This window comes from Castor canadensis, chromosome 9 (genome assembly GCF_047511655.1).
Source record: "Castor canadensis chromosome 9, mCasCan1.hap1v2, whole genome shotgun sequence".
Classification (NCBI taxonomy): Eukaryota; Metazoa; Chordata; class Mammalia; order Rodentia; family Castoridae; genus Castor; species Castor canadensis.
This window is the reverse complement of record NC_133394.1, coordinates 146,133,297-146,150,685: the sequence shown is the minus strand read 5'-3', so window position 1 is coordinate 146,150,685 and position 17,389 is coordinate 146,133,297. Positions and strand designations below refer to the sequence as shown.

The following is a 17,389-nucleotide window of genomic DNA, read 5'->3' as shown; positions in this document are numbered from 1 at the left end:
TGAATGAGGGTAAAAATAGTGGATGTATTTTGTATTCATATATGAAAATGGAAAAATGAAACCTTCTGAAATTGTCCTAAGAAAGGGAGAGGGGGAGGAGAAAGAAGGATGGAGACAAAGCTAATTATATTATAAGCATATATATAAATATTATAATATATACATACCTCTGTACAACTATTAAATGTTAACAAAAATGGGGAAAAAGAATTTCCTGCATAGAGTTAAGTTCTAAATGCCTGTGCATTCTGTACATAATGCACAAAATAGCACTTTGCTCTTGACTTGATCTTAAACAAGTCATTTTCCCCATCTGAAAAGTTCCCCTATTTATGTAATAAAAAGTTTGGATGGATTTCTAAGGGTCTTTTCACTAATGGATATGTTCAATTAACCATAAGTGCTCCTATTTTTTATCATAATACAATTTTAAGCCAAGTCAAAAAGGAAACTATTTCTTCAATGTGCATAGCACTTTACCCATCCCCCAGCTGTGAGTCCCAGTGTTAAAACAACTAACTTTGGTTTCTTCTCCACCCAAGGAATTTGTCAGAATACTATGCAGAGTCTGTAGCAGAATAGTAAATGTATCATATTACTCTTTAGTGGCTGTTCCTTTAGTTATTCCAGGAAAAGCACAAACTTGATTACATTCTCTAGGTTCCACAATCTCTCTGGGAGGGATGAGAAATGAATACCTTAAGATGTATATGTAAACCCATTAAAAGACAGAAGAATATTTTAAGATAAAATGCCAAAATGTTTTTGGTCCTCATTCTCATTGGAAGAATAAAATGTAAATCTTGCAACTTAAAATATGGAACCACCCCAGTGTGTTAGATTCATCCCAGGAGGAAAATGAATTGATGAGAAACTAAAGTTGAAATGTAGTGGTTTCCCTGGCAAAATGTTGTAGTGGAATTCCAGTCTGAGCCTAATCTGTACCCACCCTGAGATTTATGAATAACTGACAATGATGGAGAAAAAAACCCAGTGGGGCCCCCAAAAATACATTTAATAAGGGAAAGAAGAAAGAGTATCCTGGTAGGAGGATGTGCTGCTTTTTAGGAGTTTGGCCAGAAAACACTATGTTTGCATCAGTAAAAGTGAGTCTGTGGATGGTTCATGTATCTATCCATCAGACAGCCCCTCACTTCTATTGGCAGGAATCATGTCTGGCTTGTAGCAAATACAAGATAGAATGAGACAACATAAGTGTAAGGGTTCCACAACCTTGAAGCCAGGAACCTAGGCAATGACTGGACATTGTGAATTTGCACCCAGGTTCAGCAGTCTTTATGCAGTCCCTGGTGGGTATCAGTAGCTGTTGTGAAAGCTTAGGCAGGCACTTCTTAGCTCCAAAAGTTAGTTAAGTGTAATGGAGGAACACAGCCAAAGCCAAGGATAAGTCGCTAGAGCACACGACAGGTACCTGTTTCTTCAGATTCTCAGAACCATTAAGACACTGAGGGGTGTTCAGGAAGGCTGGAGTAAATAAAGTAAATTTGCTTTATTTTTCATATTACAGGCATTTGAAACACAGAGCCACCCTATTTTTCCTCAAGATGAAATGGCCTGCAAAGGAGAAGTGCCAATAAGGGAGGCCAAGTGGAGTTTGCCCAACAGTGGTCAGAAGATAATTAGAACATGGAAATCTTGGGCTGGGTTCTAGAATTCCAGGCTCTCTTACCAAATTGACATTAGAGATTCAAACTGAGACTAGCTAAAGATTTCCACCTCTCCTCTCTCTTGGGATCCCCTGTTTCTAAACAGATGATCTGCTGTTAGCATGAATGCCTTTGGTCTGAAACTCTGGTGATTGCCAAGGTGATGAAATGATATAGGAATGTTTCAGACACAAAAACCTTGGGCTTGAAATGACGGAATGCCAGGAAGACCTGTTTCTGATGACAGAACACTCTAAAAGCCATGGTTATCACTAACATTTGATCTTTAATCCAAAAACCTGCACTTCATATAATTTAAAAATAAAAAGTAAACAACCTAATCAAAAATGGGCAAAGGACATCAATGGTCATTTCTCCAAAGAAGAAATACAAATGATTGGTAAACACAAGCAATGATGCTCAGCGTCACTAGGCATTAAGTAAGTGCAATCCAAACCACAGCAAGATGATCCAATAACCCCACTACTGGGTATATGGCCAAAGGAAAGAAAGTCATCATCTTGCTACCTGCACTCCTATGTTTATTGAAGCACTATTACAATAGCCAAGATATGGAACCAACCTGTATCCATTGACTGGGGAATGAATAAAGAAAATATAGTATACGTCAGATGGAATACAATTCAGCCATAATAAAGGAATGGGTTCTGTCATTTGCAATGACATGGATGAACCTGGAGGATATTATACTAAGCAAAACAAGCCAGGAACAAAAAAACATATATAATATGATCTCACTAATATTTAATATCATAAAACAGATCACATAGGGGTAGAGAATACAATGGTGGTTTACTAGAGGATAGGATAGGTAAGAGGAGGTAGGGAAGGTAAAGAATCAGACTTGATTGCCCTACGCCATTCATGAGGATGGATGCCCTATTACCAGACATAGCTTTCATCACCTGGATGACTGAAGTTCACACTTTGAAAGCTCTCATTTGCAGACATGCCTAAGCAGATTCATTCACATGGTCTTGTTCAACCTAGGCTAACCAACCATGTGGCAGAAAACAGGAAGGGACAATGAAAAATTAGACATCAATGTCAAAATGTTAAGCCCATGCCATCTCAAGTGGCTGAAGGAGCTATTCAGTGCTTAGCAGAGGGGGAGGGAGGAGCCAGGGATCGAATCCACCAACTTCTCAGCCTGCTCAGCTCTGTCTTAAAGATGTTGCCTGTATATATGCACCACTGATGGTTTACTGAAACACCACACCACTCTGTATGCTTTCAAAGCCAGTGTTTAGAACAGTTTACAAGGAAGTTCTTGGTCTATAATATCTTTCCTAAAAATTCTTTCCAGACTCCCTTCAACCTCAGCACTGGGTAGAGATGACAAGTGTGTATCCAAATCGCTTCCTGTTTTCCGAGGCTCCACCTCTCTTTCTGGATGTGGCTTCTCAGTTCTCTGGCTTTTTGAACGTCCTCACCTCCCTTGAACTCACATAGCTAATTTTCTAGCTTCCTTCTTGTTTACCCATTTTTTAGTTGGTCTCATTTTTACTTCACCTATGTGCCTGAAAGATTTGGTGAAATGCATTTATACATAAAGGTTAGCAAAATATAACTAACCAAGACCAAAGAAGAAAGAGGGAAAGAAAATACATAAGCTGTAAAATTTAACAAAGCTGCAACAGCCAAGTTTCAAAAGGAGAAATATGCCAAGTAGAAGGCTGTAAGTTTCTAAGGGAAGCAATGCTTTTGTGGGTAGTAAATTCTGAAATCTCTCACTTTGTAAAAGGAACATTGAGTGGTATGGTGGATATCGTCAACACCTTTATGGGATGTGAAAATTTTCACATGGCTTTGCCTTGTTCTGATTTCTATTGCATTCCTGTTGGAGCCTTCCATGAGACACTTGAGAGACACAAGACCATTTTCCCTTGGGTTTTATTCTTTTTACAGTGACCAAGTTGGAAGTCAAAAGGTCTTCCCATTACAAACTTTTCTACACCATATTTCCCACCATGTGGAAAAAGTCTCACCCCATGGCATGGCCAGTGGAGAGCTGTTTTGTCAGCCTTACCCATGAAAATCTTCTCCTATAGCTAACTCTACTTTCTAAGTCAATGTGTCTGACTGTCAGATGCCAAAACCCTTGCCCACTGCCCTCTCCCATGACAGGGTCTAACAACAGAGAAAAAGAGCTATGGGGAATAAATTTTCCAACATGATAAGTTGTGGGCTGGTAAGGCAACTTGGTCAAACAAAAAAAAACTCATCCTATGTGCTCCTCCATGGTTTAAACAGAATTGTGGACAACCTCTCACCCACCCCATGTCAGACAAAAAAATGAGCACAGAGACTCATCTCTTTGGTCTATTATATGCCAAACACTGGTTGGGAAACTTGGAATAAGCTTATATCTAGGGGGGAAGGGGACAGGAGGGGATCATACATTAGCAATGACAATAAAGTAAACTCACACATTACCAATTCAAAGTAATAACTTGGTTTGAAAAACTAATTCCAGTAAGTTAAGTAGCAGACTATGAGGTATAGACCCACGTAACTATTTATTATTTCTCAGTGAGGCTGACCCCAGTGTCATTTCCTGCCTCTACTATCTTATCTACATTTTCTATATTGCTCCAAAAGCTAAAACTTGATCTCCCAGTCTTCCATGCAGCTAGGAGTGGCTTTGTGACAGTCCAGCTCCAACCAGTGAGATGCAGAACATAGTCCCTGGAGACTATGGGGACTGTGGCAGGTAGAGTAATGAGTTCCACAATTGTTCTAATTGTTCTAATCTCTGGAATCTATGCATATGTCACCTACTCTGCAAAAGGGACTTTGCAGATGAGATTAAAGTGAGGATCTAGATATGGGCAGGTTAGCCTGGGTTACTCAAGTATCCCAATGTAATCACAGGGTCATCTTATGTGAAAGAGGAACACAGAAGAGTAAGAAATGGAGATGGGGCCACAAAAACAGAGTCTGAGTGATGTGACACGTGACAGACTTAACCAGTCATTGCTGACTTTGAAGATGGAAGAGGTTCACAGCCACAAAATGTAGGCAGTCTCTGCAACCTTGCAGGGTCAAGGAAATACATTCTCCCCAGTGCCTGCAGAAAGGAACTCTGCCCACCTCAGCTTTAGTCCAGTGAGAACTAATTCATTCTACTGCTTTCCAGAACTGTAGGATAATAAATTTGTAATGTTTTCAGCCACTGTTGTTTTTGTGTTAAGTGTTATGGTAATTTATACAGCATCCTTGGCCAAATAAACACACTTCGCTCTTTTTTTTCTTCCCCCTTCTTCCTGTATGCAATGTTGATATGGAACCTGGAGGGAAAGAAGCCATCCTACAATCCTGAAGCAATATCCACAAGGATGAGACCCTTATGCTCACAGAGCAGAGAGAGTCTGGGTCTCTGATGGCTTTACTCTTTGTTACATGAGACAAATACAGTGCATTATTTTTAGGTCACTATCATAGGACTTTGTACAATGGTGTGCTAAAACCAACACCCTAGCTTGTGACAGGAAATCGTTAAGTTTCAGGAATTTGTAAGCCAGTTGTTAAAAGTTAAGTTGTAGAATCCTAACAATTAAATAAACTACATTTAAAATAATGATAATAAATATTCAACATTTATCACTTCCTAAATAGTTTACAAAATGCACTAGCATCTGTGCTGCTGGCTTTAATGTACCTATTGGCTCTGGGTAATGGAGATGTTGTAGATTGTTGTCCAACTCGGTTACTATGTTGTGTAGGACACACCATACAAGATGCATATCAGTAACATCACATTGGTAGTGTGGAACCAGCCATGGCAGGAGAAAGTACACCGTGGACATCAGAAAGCACTGCCAATTAAGGCTTTACTTTTCTACAGAGTCTATTATTGAATATTTACCATCCTGCCACTGTTTTTGTTGTTGTTGTTGTTCCTGAAGTCAAATATATTTAAGACTTTTTAATGGACACATGAAGATTGTATATAACTGTAGGGTACCATGTGATACATGTATTCATTGTGTAATGTTCTGATCAGGGTAAGCGTATCTAGCTCCTCAAATTTATTATTTCTTTGTGGTGAAAACATTAAAAAATCCTTTCTTCTGGCTGTTGTGAAGTATACATTATTTTATCTACAGTCACCCTACTATGCAATATTGCACCAGAACTTTTATCTCCTATCTAACTATAACTTAGTACCATTAACCAACTTTTCACCATTCTACCCTTCCCTCTACTCTCCTCATCCTCCAATAACTCTCAATTTCTATGAGATCAACTCTTCTAGATACTGCATTGAGTAAGATCATGCAGTACTTGTCTTTCTGTGCCTGGTTTATTTTCACTTAACATTACCTCCTCCAGTTTCATCTATGTTGTGGCAAATGAAAAGATTTCACCTTTTTTATGGATCAATAGTATTTCATTGTGTATAAGTATCACATTTTCCTTATGCACTCATCTGTTGATGGACACTCAGGTCATTTCCTCTTCTTGACTCTTGTGAATAATGCTTCAGTGAACATGAGAATGCAGAAGTCTCTCTGACATAGATTTCATTTTATGAACCCAGTTACAGAATTACTGTTTCATGTGGTATTCTATTTTTGAGCTGAATATATACCTAATAGTTTAAAAGTCTCCTTACTGAACATGCTACTTGTAGTAACAGCCATGACTTCATGTCAACTCAAATTATATTTATACACAATTAGATTTTTCCTAGTTTTTCTCTTAAACAGACATTTAGGTACTAGGCATTTTGCAAGGCAGGCTCCTTTTTATTCTACCTAACGTAATCCCTACTATTTTCCTTAAAAGCAAATATCACAACCCCATTTTACAGGTGTTGAAACAAGGCACAGAAGGAGCCATGGGGTATCACAATAACCTATGACCAGTTAGGGACCAAGACAGGATTTGAACACATTTTCATCTGACATAGAAAGATGGGTTTGTTCTTCAGCAACACAATGTGTTTTGAACATGGTTGGCATTGAATAAGTATTTGTTAGTACATATAAACAAAAGATAATTCTTCCAGAGAATTGGGGAACCCCAAATGCTTAGCCCACGAGCAAGGTGGTGTCCTCTTCATATGTGCAAAAGACGTTGGAATCAGGCTATTTTCTCTAAACATCAAAGCAAGCCCTGAAACATTTATGGTTAGAAGATTGAATTTCATAAAAGTATTAAATTTATGTTTTTCCGAACGGCATCTCTGGAGGAGGCACCGTGGTCACAACTCTCTCATCTTGAAATAGACAGAGAGTAATTTCCTCCTTTGCTGGTTGTCAGGCTGGCTCCCAATCATCCCCCCAGAGCTGGCAGAATTTCAATGACTCTAAAATTAATCTGCTGGGCAGAGAGTCTGTCTAGTGCCTTGAAATTCCGGGAGCTTTGCTGTGGTCTCAAAGTCAGTGCCTGGGATGGGAGATCAGCAAGTCAAAGGTGAAATTCAAATTCTTTGCCCAACCGGGGAACCTTGGAAAACCCTGCAAACATATTTTCCCCTGGTCTTATGATGGGAACCCCAAAAATTATTCTGAGTTAGAGTGATCAACAACTAATAGTGGATGGCAAGGAACACTGATGGGGTTCTTTCAATTAATTCTTTGAATTAATGTATTCAACATTAGAATTCCTAAGGTGGACAGAAATAAACAGATAAACAAAATGACACATCTAGTGAAAAAAACATGTATAGGCTGCTAGGATCACAAAGAACATGAGGGTGACAGCCAAGTGAGCTGGGAGGGAGATATCAGGAGAAGCTTTCTTCAGGAGATGGTGCCTGAGGCTGTGTATAAAGTGGAAATGGTTTAGTGAGGCAGTAAAACAGAAGAGTACAAGCAAGGTGGTTAAACTGTGCAAGCACTTTAGAGTTATAAAACATAAGGTATAAGACCCAGAATGGCAGAATATAGCAACAATGTAAGCAAGGACCAAGATCTGTAGGGTACATGGACTTGCTCCCACATGTAGTGGAAATCCACCAGCAGTTTTAATAACATAGACATGCTTATGTTTCAGAAGCATCCTAGAGGCTCTAGATCCATTAAGAGTTTATTGCAAAAGCATAGGCAGGAGAGGAGAACCAAGGACGGAGCAGTGGTAAGAGAGTTGAGGACACCAGCATGTAGACTCATAAGGATTTGTTGACAATCACTGGACATAGGGGCTGAGATTAGAGCTAGTCTAGAATAATTCTTGAGTTTCTGGGTCAAGTAACTATCTGCATGGTGGTATTGCTAATTAAGCACAGCTAGAGAAGCAGGTCTAGGATGAGAGAGGGTCTGTGGAATGAGTTCAATACAAGTTATGTGTGTGTCACCCAGATGGAGGTATACCATGGCAAATGGATGGGTAAGTCTTCATGAAGGACTATGATTTATTCATATTTGAATCCAACAGGAGAAAAACTTTGGCACACAAAATGCTCTTGACAAGTATTCATAAAAATAGAAGAGTAGAGATTAAACAAAGCTCAGAAGAAGGGTTAGTGGTAGAAATTAAGGTTTTGGGATTTAGCAATTTACTGAATGTGATGGCTAAGTGTATGTGTCAACTTGAGTAGGCTAGGGGATGCCCACAAAGCTGGTAAACATTATTTCTGGCTGTGTCTGTGAGGGTGTTTCCAGAAGAGATTATAATTTGAGTCAGTAGACTGTGTAAAAAAGGTCTGCACTCACGAATGTGAGAGCCACACAGAACAAAGAGGCCGTGAAGAGCAAGTTCTCTTTCTTCTTGAGCCCTAGCTTCAGTCCATAGGACAATACTTATATCATCAATTTTTCAGACTTTTGACTCTGGGCTGAATTACACCACAGACTTGCCTAATTCTTCAGCTTAAAGACAACAGATCTTGAGACTTCTCAACCTCCATTATCATGCACCAATTCCATAATAAATTATCTATCTACCTATCTATCTATCTCCTTCAACTATGTCTGTATTAATCTAGAGAACACTGAAGAATACACTGAGAATAGTAAAAACTGAGTATGAATGAAACCTCAAAGACCAAAAGTCTCTAAACTAAAAAAAGAGCCAACAACAGGATCTTTTGGAGAACCATGTCAGGAAGAGCTGAGACAGATCCAAGACAATGGCTGAAGAAACAGAGTCTGAGGTGCACAGAGACCAAAGACACAGGAACATCATAAAATGGAAGAGACAACTCCTAAATAAACCTTGAGACAGGCCTTGAGAAGTCCACAGGGCCCTTTGCAAGACCTGACTTAGGGGGAAAGAAGAGCCAGGAACAAGAATACTGAGATGTAATATGAAGGTGAGGAGCAGGATTAAGGGGAAGAGTGGGTAGGTTCACTTAAGGTCAAGGGATAATGTTTTAGGGAAGGAAACTAGAAGTGTTAAACCAATTGAAAATACAGGGTGGTTCATGCTTGTAATTCCATCTACTTGGTCACATGTTCAAGTTCAGCCCAGGCAAAAGGAGCAAGAGCCCATCTGAAAAACAAACTAAAAACAAAAGGGTTGGGTGCACAGCTCAAGTGGTAGAGCTCTTACTTTTGAGGCACTAGGTTCAAAACCCAGTATACTCCTCCCCCCCTAAAAAAAGAAGAGTTGAAAATATAGGGGGCGTGGGATTGCCCTATAAGATGCCATAGCAGACACACGGACAGGAAACTGAAAGCACAGGGGCAGGAATGGCCTGAGACAGGATGAGTGAGGCAGCTTTGCCTGAGTCTCAGAGAGTGACAGGACTGAAGACTGCTGAGATGGATGCTGCACCACTGACCACAGCCAAAAGCTAGGGAAAGATTTTATGTCAAAAAATCAGGGAAACATTTTATACTCAAGAAAAATAAGTTATGAAACTATATGATCATGTTTTTAAAGTTTTATAAAGTGGTGCTAAATGAAAAGGACAGAAGATTACAAATGCAAGAGCTACAATTATTTTTAGAGGAAATGTCAAAAAAAAGTTCTAGTACAAAAAATATGAATACCAACCGTGATCATGTCAGAATAAGAGAGATTTTGTGGGTGCTTCTTACATGCTGTTTTTTATTTTCTACCATTTTACTAATTTTGAATTTGTTTAATTAAAAAGAGAACTGACTCAATGATAGCCATGTTTTTCCATAAGCAGTAATTCTCATTCTTCTAGCTTACTTAGCCAAGAATTGGAAGTTCTGGTAGCATTTTTCTCTGTGTAAAATCTTTCTTCTCCCCGTCATGTGTAATGTGATGAGGCCTTCCTTTCTGTCTCATAACTTGCTCCTCACTTATTCTTTGCAAACCTTCTCCTGGAGAACGCAAAGCTGCCTCAGCTGTGAATATGGCCTTTCAACTAGTGTGTCCAGAGAGCTGCAGCCAACTTACAGAAAAGCTGCTGTCCACACCACAGGGCAGGTGGCCGAGGTGCCGACCAGCCCTGAAGTCATGACATGTTTCATTTGACACTTTGCCTGAAGTCTCGCCTAATTCTGAAAATGTAATCCAGACAGACTTCAATGGGAGAATCCAGGGATTAGATTGAGACAACTGGGTTGGAATCTCCAAGATTTCTTCTTAGGGAAAGACAAGTATGAAAACAGAGCTTCATTCTATGGATTTGTAAAAAGGGTAGTAATGAGGCCTACTACACTGACTTTTGAGAATTAAGAAGCATCACATATGTAATGTCTTATTATATCTATATATGACTATATCTGTATCAACTGTGCAACACTGGCTTTTGGATATGGTCATTTACAAACTGTGTGAGATCCATAAAAAAGTTACTTCGCTACCTTCTCTCTTCATTCTCTCATTTTTTGGGGAATAAAATTACTACCTTCATGGTGATTCAAAGTGCCTAGCATGTAGAAGGGTCAAAGAAAATACGTGCCTCTTTTCAAAAGCAATACAGTTGTGGCCAGGAACACATCTTGCCTGCTTCTGCTCAACAAATCACTAGAGTTAATAGGCATTCCAAACTTGCTTTGAGGTACCTTTTGTTTCAGAGTCAGCACACTGGCTGTGCTGCATGCCAAAATGTTATATACGCAATCAGAGTGCAGTGAACAAGAATGGAGCCTATGGTGTCAGCCAGTAAAGGCAGAGAAGAAGCATGGGTGAAGGCTTATGAAGGGAAATTTCCCTACAGAAAATCAAATATGGGAGCCTAGCTGCAAAGAACATTACGACATTTGGTATCAATGCCACTCATAATTTATTGAATATCCTTCTACTTACTGATAATCTCCTACTTTAGGATGTCCGCTCCCCAAACCTGAAGACAGAAAGCTTGCCTTCCTAGGCTTCCATGCAATCAGGAACATGTAACCTCAGTTCTGTCAAACACATTCCTTCTATTCAGAAGGAAACACGGTGAGAAATATGACTCATTAGTCATATGACTCATGTGCAATGCAGAATCAATTTGAGGATGACAATAGTAGATGTCTTAGCAGTAGTGTCCTGTACCCATCATGCATGGTGCCTGCTGTGGGGTCTGGGTCCTACTACCATAGGATTGAATTTGCAAACCGTTGAGAAGTATGGCTGGAGTTTCGCTCCTGTCTGCATCATCTACAAGCATGGTTCTCTGGTCCTCTAGACTCTAAAAGCAACTCAAGTAATGGTTTAAGTCACTTAGAGTGAATTATATTGTTTGTAACTGAAAATGCTGATTAATGGAAGAGTGCTTCCATCAGGGCATGTGCCACAAAGCATTTTGCTGTGTTGTGAGATGAGGTTTTGAAACACTAACTGGATTTCTGTTCTGGTATTAATTTTTGTACATGTGCTTTTCCTCCTTACATTCCACCAAATACAACACCTTTCTCTGCCCATTTTATTTTAGGGGAGTTATGAAAAGAAAAAGAGTACATCTCTTTAGGCTTTCAGTTTTAAGATCCTAAGTTATGAGTAAAATGGATAGAATTTAGCGCACAGATAACAGACTGTAGAGAAAATAAAACTGGTGAGAAAAATTACCCACATGTACACAAGCACACCCACATGATAAAAATTCTCCAATTTAGGAACCTGTAGTGAGCCAGAGGGAAAGCGAGGGGGCACAGATGTGGGGTATTTCTGAAAAGTTAGTTTTCTCCCTAGGATGGATGGATCCCAAGGAGGCAGTAAATTCCAAGTCTACCTTGTTGGATCTGAAAGAAGAGGAGGTCTTTTCCTCTTTTCCTGAATCAGACCCACAGTGGCAGCTTCTTACCAGGATGCTGGGCCTCACAGAATTCAAGAACAGACATGTTTGGACTCCAAGACATACTGGAACTAGATAATCAAATGCCACCAAAAATGTTTTGGGGCTGGAGGCATACCCAGTGTAGAGCACTTGCCTGGTGTGTTTGAGGCCCTGTGGTTCAATCTCAAGCACTGCTACCCACCCACCTCCCCCAAAAAACCTCTCTCCTTCTACTTTTATTTCTTAGTCACTGCTTCATTCTTACATTCAGTAATCCTAGGTAAGGTGAATCACAGTGGAATGTCTCTGCTTCCGTTTAAGCATGGTGTTGGTGACACTGAGGCCAGCTGCCTACACTGAGCACAGTTTTTAGTGTTTATTAAGATAGGGCTCTGTGGTAGGTTCTGAGAAAAAGGGCAAGGAAGGATCCAGAAACTTGGAGAAGAGCCAGATATCTCCCTCAACAAGTCTTCCACTTTAGAAGGGAAAAAAATGACATAATAAGGCCTAGGAAGTTGCCATCACCATACTGGGTAGCTAGAATGGAATGTCATTTTGCACAGGACTTGGATTCTGAAGTTAGAAATCCTGATTTTAAAAAAGGCCTATATTTAGATAAGTATATGCTAAATGCCCAAATCAATACAAGCTGTACATAGCGTGAGAGTTGGGCACACCTAAAAGTGACCAGACAGCCCACGTTTGCATCTTCTCTTTTACTCTGGGTTTGTGTTCCCTGAATAGACAGGCAGACAAAACCACCCATTCTATCTCTAGGTCTTCCACCTTCTCACTCTCTTTTATCAAGTGCAGAGTTAAACCTATGGGATTAAAAGCTTGAAATATGACTCATTAGTTTACCAAAGGCCAGCAGCATGGAGCTTGAGAATGAATTTTCAAGCCCAGGATTGCCTGAATTTTCAGTCCAAGATCACATCCCTCACCCAAGGCAGTACCAAAGCCTCCCCCATTCTCTAAGCCTGTTAAAATTGGAGGGCATCTGCTTCTCCATCTTGGAATTCCTGACCCCTATTTGAGGAAGCTGAGCTCTGTGGGTCCACATGACGTGGGTGGAGTTGGGTTAGGTTTAGCTGAGTTAGAAGGTCATCTGGACAAGCAGTGGGTTGACGGCAGCTGGTGGTATGCCATTCATTTTCCTAGGTTGTATATGCTATAAAGAGCTTATCAAGGAGTGTTTACAAATGGGGAGACCTTGCTGTTTTTAACAGATTAACCATAACATATTGGTTGAGTGACCTGACAGCCCATTTACATGAGCAGTTAGTTTACACTTGGCTCTTTTCCTGGACAGTAGGCAGATATAGAGGCCACCGGGTGGACAAGGAGGAGGCTGGCCATGCCTAGAGTTTCCATTAAGCAGTTAAACATGGGCTCTGCGGACTCTGTACACTCTAAAATCCAGCCAGAACTCACATTTCACTCTTTCCTAAGTAGAAATAGAAAACCTGTTTTCCAACCCTGCCCATGGCCTGTTTCTGAACAGCTCCAATCAGAAGCTCATGTACAAACAACATAGAGGAATTTTAAAGTCAAGTGAAACTATCAGCCAATATTTACTTCACAACCAGGCAGCCCCAATTAGATTTTCTAATCTGGCCTAGAAAAATTTGCCCCACAATGAATTTACTGAACATGCCCCATGCCACCACCTGTGTCAGCGACTTTCACTTCCTTGGTCTCATTTACCCTCAAATAAATTACCAACTCTAGGGCATAGGTATTGTTCTCTTCCTTGGGTAGATAAGAAAACTGAGGCTCAGGTGGTAGAAGTGGAGTCAGTCAGCTCTGCCAGTGTCTTGGTCTGGTTTGTCTTACTCTAAACAGAATACCAAAAGCTGGGCAACTTAGAAATAACTGGGGTTTATTTGCGCATGGGTTGTGGAGGCTGGGAAGTCCAAGGGCATGGTGCTAGAATCCAGCAAAGGCCTTTGTGCTGTGTCATCCCTGAGGAGAAGGCAGAAGGACAAGTGAGCCTGAAGACAGAGAAGGGAAGCCATCCTTTTTATCAGGAAGCCACTCCTGGAATGAGTTAAACAATTCATGATGGTGGAGCTGTCATGACCTAATCATCTCTTAAAAGTCCCACCTCTTCATATAATTATAAAAGCAATGAAGATTCAACCTTCCTTTGAGGCACATTTAATCACAGTAGTCAGGTTTCAACATGTATACTTCTCACCTCTGGCCTAACCCACATCTAGGAAAAGAAGGTGTCTGTCCTTTCTGAAGCCTTATGGCAGTGAAAATCCAGTAGCAGATATTATTTTCAGTCAGCAGTGTGCAGAAGAATCAAGTAGGGAGCATGTTGAAACTGCAGACCCTAGACGTTTAGACCATGTATCTGTAGTTCTACCAGGAAAGCTGTATTTGCAATAATTAACAGGTGCACTGGTTCATTTCAGAGCTGCAGGATGCCCCATTCTCTCCAGGAGTGGAGGGTTTAAAGGTCTCTGGTAAAAGAGGCTATTTGCTCCTGTCTCATTCCTTCTTTCCAGAGCTTTCCTAGCTCCCTATTACTGTACCTATGTTGGCTGGTTCTTCTGGATGTCTAATAGCCATGTTCTCCCTTCTAGAACTTTACCTGTTTCAGATTGTGCTTCAGTGGAGTATTATACTCTCCCCTCCTAGGAGGTGAGACATGAGCAGTCTAAATACGACTGAAATCAACCTTAGATGCTCACCTAAGCTCCTTGGAATGTGTGCACATGTGCAACAGGACCTCAAGTGAGCCCAGTGACATCCACCTCTAAGGATGGAACTTAGCCATCTGCATATCTTTTAATGATTTCCTAATCTGCTCTCAGCAAAGATTGAGAATCCTTGAACTTAACTATTTCCCTTCCAACTGGTCTGAGATGAGCATTTGATAAAATTTTGGCCAAGAAAAGGGATACAAAGTCTTCTGGGAAGTGGAGCTTTAGGGAAATTTCTCTTTCTTTAAAACAGATGTGACAATAGACTCGGCCCTCTTTTCTTTTTCTGACCTTTAAATTTTGTGGTGTGAACCTGGAGTTATTGCAGCCATCTTGGGACCATGAGGGAATTAGCCTGATGACAGACTGATGCCAGAGAAAAAAGGAAAGAATCTGGAAACTTGATGGTAACTTGTGACAACTTATTTAAAAATCCTGGAGTCACCATACCCTACAAATACTTGTGATACTCTTAAATTGTTTAAGACATATTAACTTGGACTTTCTGTTGCTTGCATCCAAAAGAATTTCAACACACATTCCCGCTAATGTGTTTCCCCTGCCTACTGCCTGAGCAATTGCTTACAGGGGCAGAAGTACATCAGCAGATGAGCCTTACTGACAGTAAGGCCTCGACTTAGTCTTGCTGCCCACAGGAATTTACGTGCAGTGAGCTCTAGGCATTGGCATTAAATAACTAGTTACTTTGAGAGCTATTCTATTAATGCTCATGACATTTGTGTGTACTCACCTCACGCTGCCAGGAACTGTGCAAAGCAAAGTGCTATAATATGCTACCTCATCCCAGTCTTAAAATTACCCAGTGAATTGAGTAGTCTTATTCATGTTTTGCACATTAGGAAACAGACACAGAGAGGCTGAAGAATTTGACAAAGGTTGCATAGCTCATGAGTGGCAGAGCCAGAATGCTAACTCCAATCTGTCAGCCTCTCCAGATATTTCTTCTTTCCAGGAGGCCATGTTGCTTCATTTCCCTGTGACTTATGGAGCTCTGTGTGTTCACACATTCACCCAAGTGCTTAACGATGCGAATAAAAGGCATCCATCATTGTAATCCCTAATGGAGATAACAGAAATATTAGCAAAGGCTGAAGTGAAAACAGTTCAAGTGAGGCCTACTTTTTTACAAGGCTAAGGAATGATTTACTTAATCACAGCACAGAATTTTATTTGACAAATGCATACTTTATCATCTCTGGTCTGCTGAAAACCTAAGTTTACATTTTTTCCAGCCATAAAATTAAAATAATTTTGGCTCCAAAAACTTAAAAGAAATCCCATTCTAGATTCAAGTAGCTCCCTGGAAATGTAAATGCTAAATATGGAGCCTGAATAAGTACCAGGACTCTGGTGTTGGAAGGAGAATGTTCAAATCCTGGTTCTGCCTCTTGCTGACTATGTGACCTTGGATGAAATATTTCACTGTTCCATGTCTCAGCTTCCTGATCTGTAAAATAAAAATGGCAACTATCACTGCAGCCTGGGTGAAGACTAAGACAGATGATCTGTGTCCTGCATGGCAGATCAGGTGTACTACAAAAGTTGACCATTAACAAAACATACAAAGTGCATAGCATTCACCTGGTGCACAGAGGTTCCTTCCCTCATCCATTCTGCATCTTCAACTACCTTCACAGGTGGGCCTGCAGGACAGCACCAAAGCCAAAGCAGGTCCAGTTGGTTGTGGAGGAAGTAAGGCAACAGTAAGCAAATCTTGGTTTGCTCAGCTTTCTGGCAGCTTTTATGACCTCGTACCCACCCAGCAATCCAATCTGTTAGTGGGCCATCAGCCAATTTAGAAGACAAATTTGAGAAAATCAGAGGATGGTGGGGATAGGGCTGGAGCAAGGGGACATAGTTGTTAGTTCCAAAGCCAAGGTCTCTGGGAAGCTAGAAAGAGACAATCCTCCACGCCTAAGTTAGAGTGGATTTCTGGCAGCTGTAAAGAAATGCAGGCTTTCAAGGGGATATGGACTTCTATGGAAAGCTGCAAAGGCCAGGGCCTCATCAGGGGAATAACTATCCATAACAAAGGAGAGCGTCAGTTCTCACTAAGAGGACTAGTTACCCCAAACTCAGGCTGAAATAAGCTGACAATCCCAGAGTTCACCTACTTGTTTGGAGTTGTTTTGTTTTTGACATCACCCCCACCCCAATCACAAGAACCTCACCTCAGCCCCATAAAAACTCTCAGGGCTGTCACCATGGTCACTGTCCCCATTTTACAGATTTACAAACTGAGGCACTGGCAATATATTCTCAGCCAAAAAAGGGAAAGGGGAGACACTAAGAGGCGAGTCTGTACTGTGATCCCCAAATAGACTCCAGGGCCCTGTGTCTGGGCCTGAGCCTAGAGTTGGAGTGCTGTTAAACTTCCCAGGTGAGTCTGATGATCAAGCAGCACTGGAAACTGCTGTTGTCATCCAACAAACTCACTGCAGGTAAAGAAACAGCCAGAAGTGGTGGCTCAGGGTCAGCTGTTCAGTGACTAGACCTGCCATCTCCTGGACACAGCTCTTACAGCTCTTCTACAAGCTGTTTGACAGCTCATGACAACCTACAGAACACACAGGTTTCATCCATTCGATAAACTGTTATCAGGTGCATCTTCGGTGCAAGGTACCAGGTTTTAGGCTTAGGGACTTCAGTGGGACAAGTTGCCTCCTGACCGCAGTGTGGCAGTGCTTCGAGAAGAAAATGCTTTAGTGCACAGCAATGGGGTGCAGGGAGGGTCAGTGACATCTGTCTGGGAGGCTTTAGGGAAAGGGAGGGAAAAATAAGGAAAACAAAGGCTCCTTTACATGGGAGGTTGGTTACTTTGGTTTCAATAAACCATTGTG

General features: G+C 40.9%; 1 protein-coding gene across 3 annotated transcripts in view; it reads right to left on the bottom strand.

Moving 5' to 3' along the window:
• Nucleotides 1-17,389, bottom strand: part of Rab28 (RAB28, member RAS oncogene family) — a 107,758-nt gene that overhangs the window by 7,239 nt on the left and 83,130 nt on the right. The window lies entirely within an intron of this gene.